This window comes from Myotis yumanensis, unplaced genomic scaffold, assembly GCF_028538775.1.
Source record: "Myotis yumanensis isolate MYYU_CA2020_CCGP unplaced genomic scaffold, mMyoYum1.0.hap1 SCAF_5, whole genome shotgun sequence".
NCBI classification, from domain to species: Eukaryota; Metazoa; Chordata; class Mammalia; order Chiroptera; family Vespertilionidae; genus Myotis; species Myotis yumanensis.
In genome coordinates, this window is record NW_027223756.1 from 73,910,144 (window position 1) to 73,916,709 (window position 6,566).

Here is a 6,566-nt window from a genome sequence, read left to right on the forward strand (position 1 = left end):
CCTAGCTCTGCCCCCCCCCACTCTTTCCCTTCCTCCCTCCCACCTCCCTCCCTCCTCCCTCCCTGCTGCATTTTGCATGAGCTATCTAGGTCATTAGCATTTTAGCGTATGCAAGACTTGACAAAGCTGATGAGGGGCCAGATGGGCCTCGCTCTTATGGGTTTTTTTCTTTTCTTCTTCTTCTTCTTCTTCTTCTTCTTCTTCTTCTCTCTCTCTCTCTCTCTCTCTCTCTCCCTCTCTCTCTCTCTTCCTCCCTCCCTCTCTCCTTTTTCCCCTCCACCACTTGGGACCTGAGAGATGACTGCAGCAAGCGGATTCTGGAAGGCTGGTTCCCGGATCCCTGCCGCGGACCACGGCGGCTCACTCAGCGGCACGCCCGGCCCGGCTACGCCTGGACTCGGCCGGCGAGGTAAGGGCGGCGGTGGTGACCCGGCCCGGGCAGCCGCAGTCGCGCCCCCGCTGCCCTCCTGGTCCCCCTGCTCTGGTCTTGACCCTCCTAACCCCCTCCGTTTCTTAGGCCAAGCCGACGGCGAGATGGGTGGGTAGGGTTGGCCGCGCTGGGGCGAGGTGGGGTTGATGTTTTTTTCATTGTCTGGAGCTGCAGGGGAGGCGAGGCGCGGGGAAGGGGCGAGGGGAGTCCGGGTAATTAACACGGGGGAGGCACCCCTTCGCCTCCCACTTCCACTCACACCCTCCACCCCCTCCGCTTTGCAGGAAAAAGCCTGGATCCGAAAGGATGGGGGAGAACAAAGAGCCTTTGGAAGACGTCGCCGTTATCTCATTGTCTGAGTGACTGGGGGAGCTGCGGTGGAGAGGATGCTGTGGTCCTTCCTCCCGGCGCTCCCCCACCCCCACCCCTCTCCCCGCTGTCAGTGCGCACGCACCAGCGCCGCTTTTTACTTCTTTTTCCCTGTTTGGTTTTTTTGTGTGTGTGTGGTGTGTTTTTTTTTTCCATTCCATCTTCTTTCCCACCCCCTTTTATTTCTTCCACCTTTCCTCCCTCCTCGCCTTCCTCAGGAGAAAGGCCTCTCTCTCCGTGTTCACAGCGGACCTTGATTTAAATGTCCATACAATTAAGGCACGCGGTGAATGCCAAGAATGGGGCCGGCTGAGCGCCGTGGTCCGTGAGGACCCGCCAAGGAAGGAGCCACCGAGCCGAGGCGCCCTCCGCAGAGCCCAGCGCTGCGGATTCAGGCTGGAGGGGTCCCGGGCTCCCGGCGGCAGGAGCCCTTGGCGCGGGGAGGTGTGTGATGTGTGACAGACCGGGGCTGAGAGATGCGAACGGACTCGGGGAGAGAAACCGTAGCTGCTTCTGTGACCAGCGCAGATTTGTGCAAGCACCGAAGGGGGGTGGGGGTGGGGGGAGGCGGGGTGCCTTGTGAGCGCATTGCGGAGTGCTTCTGTGTGCATATTTTTCTCTAGGCTTGGGGTGCATTGTACGCGGGTGGACCCTTTTCTCCGTGGCTGTGTTTTTGTTCCGGGCTTAGCTTTTGGTTTGCTCCTTTTAAAAATAATCTGGCATCCAGAAGACTGGCCGACTGTGCCAGGGCTTGGACTGCGGCTATATTGTGTTCTGCTTGAGACCTGGGGGGGAGGGAGGGAGCCCGTTGGAAGGGAGGAGGGAGATGTTTGTCACCTTTTGCTGTAGAGCTGTGGGCACCTGGCTAGCTTAAGGAAGTCATTGGGATGTATGGGGAAGAAGGAACGAATTCCTGGTGGGTCCAAGGCTCCATCAGGGCTGAAAGCATGGCCAGGGCTCTCGGGAGCATCTCACTTCCTCCTTGTGGCTGTAATTGCAGTTTTAGGCAGAGATCCAAGAGATGCGAAGGAAGGGAGAGGCGCAGTAACCTACACGTACGGGGGGGGGGGGGGGGGGGGGGGGGGCAGGCATTCCTTTTAAAATCCTAACGGAAGGAAAAACAGAATGTGTACAAGTGAGGCTCTGAGGAAAGACTGTTTTCAAAGAAAGCATCAGGGAATGCAAAGGGTCAACCCTCCTTCATCCTGAAGAACCGGCTTCCCAAATGGGACCTTCCCATCGCTGGACCTAGAGCAGCAGCTGGTCCTAGGGACCCCCTTCACACAACCCCACCCCATCCCCTGCTCTGTGGTGACCCCCAAGCTGTGGTGGAAGGCGGCAAGACCTAAACTCATTAATTTTCTGGTGGAGAACATGGAGGAGGGGCAGGTCCCTGCGGAGAAAGGAGGCCAAGAGCTGGATCTTCCTACCCAGGAAGCCTGCTGCATCGCTTCCTCCCCCCTCCCCCCGCCCCTTGCCCTTAGGAGCAGAGGCCTGTCTTTGCAAGGCCAAGGCCATAAGGATGCTTAGGACTTTAGTTTGATTACTTACACAGTAATCAAGGCCGAAGAGGCTCAGTTGTAGCTTACTGAGGAGCTCTTTCCTTTCCAGAGCCTCAGTCTAACCCACTAAATAAATTAGTATTCAAGGATATCCTAGCCTCATTTCCTCCCAAATATTTATTGAGTACCTACTATGTGCCAATCATCATGTAATTAATATTTCTGATGTTCTTCCTTTGCCCTCCTAAGAGGGTGTCTGGTGAGGTTAAGTGTGCCGGACCCCACCTAGATATTTCCAGAACCTTCTCTGGGCCTGCAGAAAGGTGCCACAAACTGCTCACCCCTGCGGGGAAGGCTGCGGTTCACATCATGCAGACTGTAGGTGCGGGCTGTTCCTCAAGCCCCAGAAGGCGAGCTTAGCTGGAGGGCAGAAGAGAGGCAGCTGCACTGGCCCCTGAACCTTAGCCAGGGTTGTCCTACGAGGCACTGGAACTGCCTGCAAAATAGACCTCCCTCCAAACAGTGCCTCCTTGGGGTGTACCTTCCCTGGCCTCTCCCCTCCCTCCTCGCTGAGAGGCTGCTGGCCTCTGATGACCAACCGCTTGCCCCTCAGTTGTCCACATTAGTGAGCCTCGTCTCCATAATTGCTTGCCCATAATTCCATCAGACATGGCTGCACCCTTTGCTGATGTGCCTGCTCAAGTAATGTCCCTTTTAGTTGGAAGCCTAACACACTTCTCCCTGAGAGCTGAAACCGCAGGCACCATGGACAAGATGGCCAGGGTCCTGCTGCCGGTAATCTGCCATGGGAGGGGCGTCTCTTTATTACTTATGTAAACTCTTGCTTTCAGAAAGCTTTAATGTGTGTGGGGATTGTCCTGTGCTCACCAGGTCTCATTACACAATGTGTTTTTATGTGGGGCTTTCATGGCCGAAAATGGCCGAGATGAATGTACCACTCTGCCCCCTGTGTAATTCCAAGGCCCCTTTTGTGATTTCCAAATAGAGGTTTTGGAGTGAAGGTCAGTCCTGGCTTCTTCCCTTCTTCTACATTTGGGGCCTATTTGTCTGCGATATTTATGTAAGAGACTTAAAGAGCTCTGCTTTTCCAGAGCATTTATGTAACTCTCGGCACCATCTTTTTCCCTACCTATTTGAGCCCCTCTAATTACATCCTACGATTTAAGTGAAGGGGGACATATACGATTTGTTTAATGTAGAACATGTCGGAGGCAGTAAGAAGGCCCGCACCGGCTCACACATGGTACCATCATTATGGTCCTCATGAGGATGGGAGCTCATGTTTCTCAAGGTGATTGTACCAGATACTTTAAGATGGATTCAGTAATATATCAAAGTAAAAAAAAAAAAATGGTAATATTCTTCTTTCCCTGCCAGCGATGGCCCAGGCCCAGATCTCTGTTTAAGCAGAAAGAAAACTGATCAGAGACAAAGGTAAATTCCTCTATCAATTCTGTCACCAAAGGGGTGTAAAAGGTGGGGACAGTTAACTGTGGACGCATGAGGACCCTTAGCCAGAGAAATGTTTGGGAGAGGGGTAATTTCTCAGCAGGCATATGCTCATATACACACACACATACATACATACATACATTTTTTCCGCATAACCATACCTCTTGCTAATATTTACAGAAAAGCATTTAACCACACACACCCATCCATCCATCGATACTGTCTCCACAGGGAAATAAATTTTCTCCTTCCCTCGATTGAACTTACATAACACCCCCACCCCTTGTTCCAACCTGAGAATGGAGTTCTCTGGGGGCAGCTGCAAAGCATTCTCCCTGGGACAGATGGAGCCGCCCTTCCTCCTCTATACTGTGGGTGGTTTCAGAACCCCATGAGTCAACAGCAGCTGAGGGCTGTGCTGGAGCCTGTGTGTTGGAGGCTTGGCTGGCTGATTCAGGGTGATGAGTATGTCAATAATAACAATTATGAGAATGATGATACCTAATAAAGATTTTTTTTCCTTCCAATTGACAATTCTTTCTTTGGGTGTTTTTGCCAAGCCTTGCTCCATTTGACTTCAGTTTTAGGATACGGAGATGTAATCTTTAACTGCATCTCCAGTGTGGACATAGAATAGGAGAAAGGACTTCGGATGGGCTTTCCGGGAGCCAGTGTGTGCTGTCCTGGGCCACGGAATGCGGTCTGCCAGAGGCCTGGAGAGATCTGCGCCAAATTTAGATGGCCTGGAAAGAAAGCAGGCCCTCCTGGGAGCAAGGAATGTTCCAGGTCAGAAAGGAGGTGTCGGCAATTCTCAATCGGTTCACCTGCTCATTTTCTTAACCTTCTCTTTTGTCTTAAAATGCAAATGTTAACACACACCTCCCCCCCCCCCCCTCCGCGCGCAAAAAAAAGAAGACCTGGGTCATGCTGCATTGCGTTGCATAAGCTCAAAAAGTAAACCTCCAGGAACCACAAAGGGCTTTCTCAAAAGTGAGGGAGGTTCATTTAAAATTAAAATCTAATTTACTTAGTTCTTAACCATGGGACCCAGGAAGCAATCTTTTCTCAGGAAGTTAAGTTTGCTGCTTCGTGTAATGTTTTTAAAGCGGTTCGCGGTGGCGATCAGAGTGCTTGGGCCCTGCCCCTGGGTTGGGATGCCCGGCTCGCCCTTGCCACTCACCCTGCCCACCGTCCCCTCCCCGGGCTTCCCAGTGACCGGCTTTCCAATGCGCACGAGGCCTTTGTTTTCTTTCTCCGAATGCCCTGAGACATCTAAATTGAGTAAGATGAAGATGAGCAGGCGCTGGCTTCCCTTTCTTTTTGGCTCCTATTTTCCCGGCTTTGATAAATTTTTTTCTTGCCCGAATCAAGAAATTTGGGACCCTAAAGACCTGGGTCATCCATCACTTCTCAAAGCTTCGGACTGATACGAGGTGCAGGGTGCCCTCGGCCTCGGGTCCAGCAAGGGCAAGGACAGCCCTCGGAGAGTCCACCTTTTTTCCTGTTGCGCGCATCTCCATTTCCCCAATTTCACTCTAGCGCCAAATAGACCCCTGGCGACAACCTTTGGACCTGATCAGGGAATCGGGTTAGGAATGGGGGGTGGGTCAGGGCGGGGTGCATCTTTGGTTTCAGAAAGGCAGGCGCTGAACCAAAGGCCTTGTTAGAATGAATGCCCTCCCTCCCCGAGCGCAGGCCTCGGCCTAGACGCCGCGTCCTCCCCGCTGCGCTCCGGGACGGGACCGTCTGTCCTTCTCCCCTCTTCCCACTCCGGGCCTTCTCATCCACGACAGGACCTGCGCCTGGAGGACAGCATCCCGCACCCCAGAAAGCCTCCGACTGTGCGAGCACAGGGGCGGATACGCGGGGCCCACGAGGGAGGAGGTGGGGAGAGGATGACGACCCACCGAAAAGTCACTTCTTAGCCCTTCCCTGGCTCCCCTCCCGCAGAACGCAAGGATGAAAGCACTTTAGGGGTGGTTTGGGGGATACGGAGGAGGGTTTTTCGCCCCAGTGCATCCTCCCTGACTCCCCTTTACACCACCCAACCTCCTCCGTCCTCCTAACCCTCGGCGACAGGGCCAGGGCGCCGGCCGCTGCCCTTGGGACCCAGCAACCCACCGCCCCCAGCGACGCGTCCTTCCCACCCCCCCATCCCTCAGCCCCCATCACTCTCTAAGGAGCCAAAACAAATCCCTCCACCCAGGAGGAACCCACGCGTATCTCCTTCAGTCAACGCTGGCCCCACGTCCTACGCCAGAGGGGATGGGCCGCTTCAACGCCGGTGGGAAAGAGAGGACCAGACAGGCTCTTTCTGTGTTCGGGAACCTCCACACCCCAGCTCCTGTCCCAGCCCAAAGAGGCGCGGCCGCTCCGGGGCACTGGACACGGTCTCTGTTTTTAAGAGAATTCCATTCCTTCTTTTCGCTCATCGGCTGGGCCCACCAGGGTGCAGAGTTAGTGATGTAAGGCTCCTTTGGCTTAACAGGCCAGTGCCCTGAAATAACCTTCAGAGCCCTGGTCTCAAGGTCATGTGCCCCAGGAAAGGGGGGGGGGGCGGTTGGCCTCCAGAGGCCAGAGGTTAGGACCAGAACGGGCCTCACAAAGGTCGTGGCACCGGAAGCTCCTGACACACTGGAAGGTGCACCTGGACTTCACGGGCGGTTCCCCTCCGCCCCCTCCCACACTTCCACAGATTGATGCGGCAATATTTATTCCCATTTAATTGAGACACTGGTTTAATTTCAGATTGCTCCAGCTTAAGGCCCAATGGGGTTTTCTGCAGCTCTTTT

The 6,566-nt window shown here is 54.2% G+C and overlaps 1 long non-coding RNA gene across 1 annotated transcript; it reads left to right on the forward strand.

The window, feature by feature from the left end:
• Positions 1 to 1,882: 1,882 nt before the first annotated feature.
• Positions 1,883 to 4,301, forward strand: LOC139010706 (uncharacterized). The gene is made up of 2 exons (XR_011471560.1): positions 1,883 to 3,613; positions 3,700 to 4,301. It is a non-coding gene; the product is annotated as an uncharacterized lncRNA (long non-coding RNA).
• The last annotated feature ends 2,265 nt before the right edge of the window (positions 4,302 to 6,566 follow it).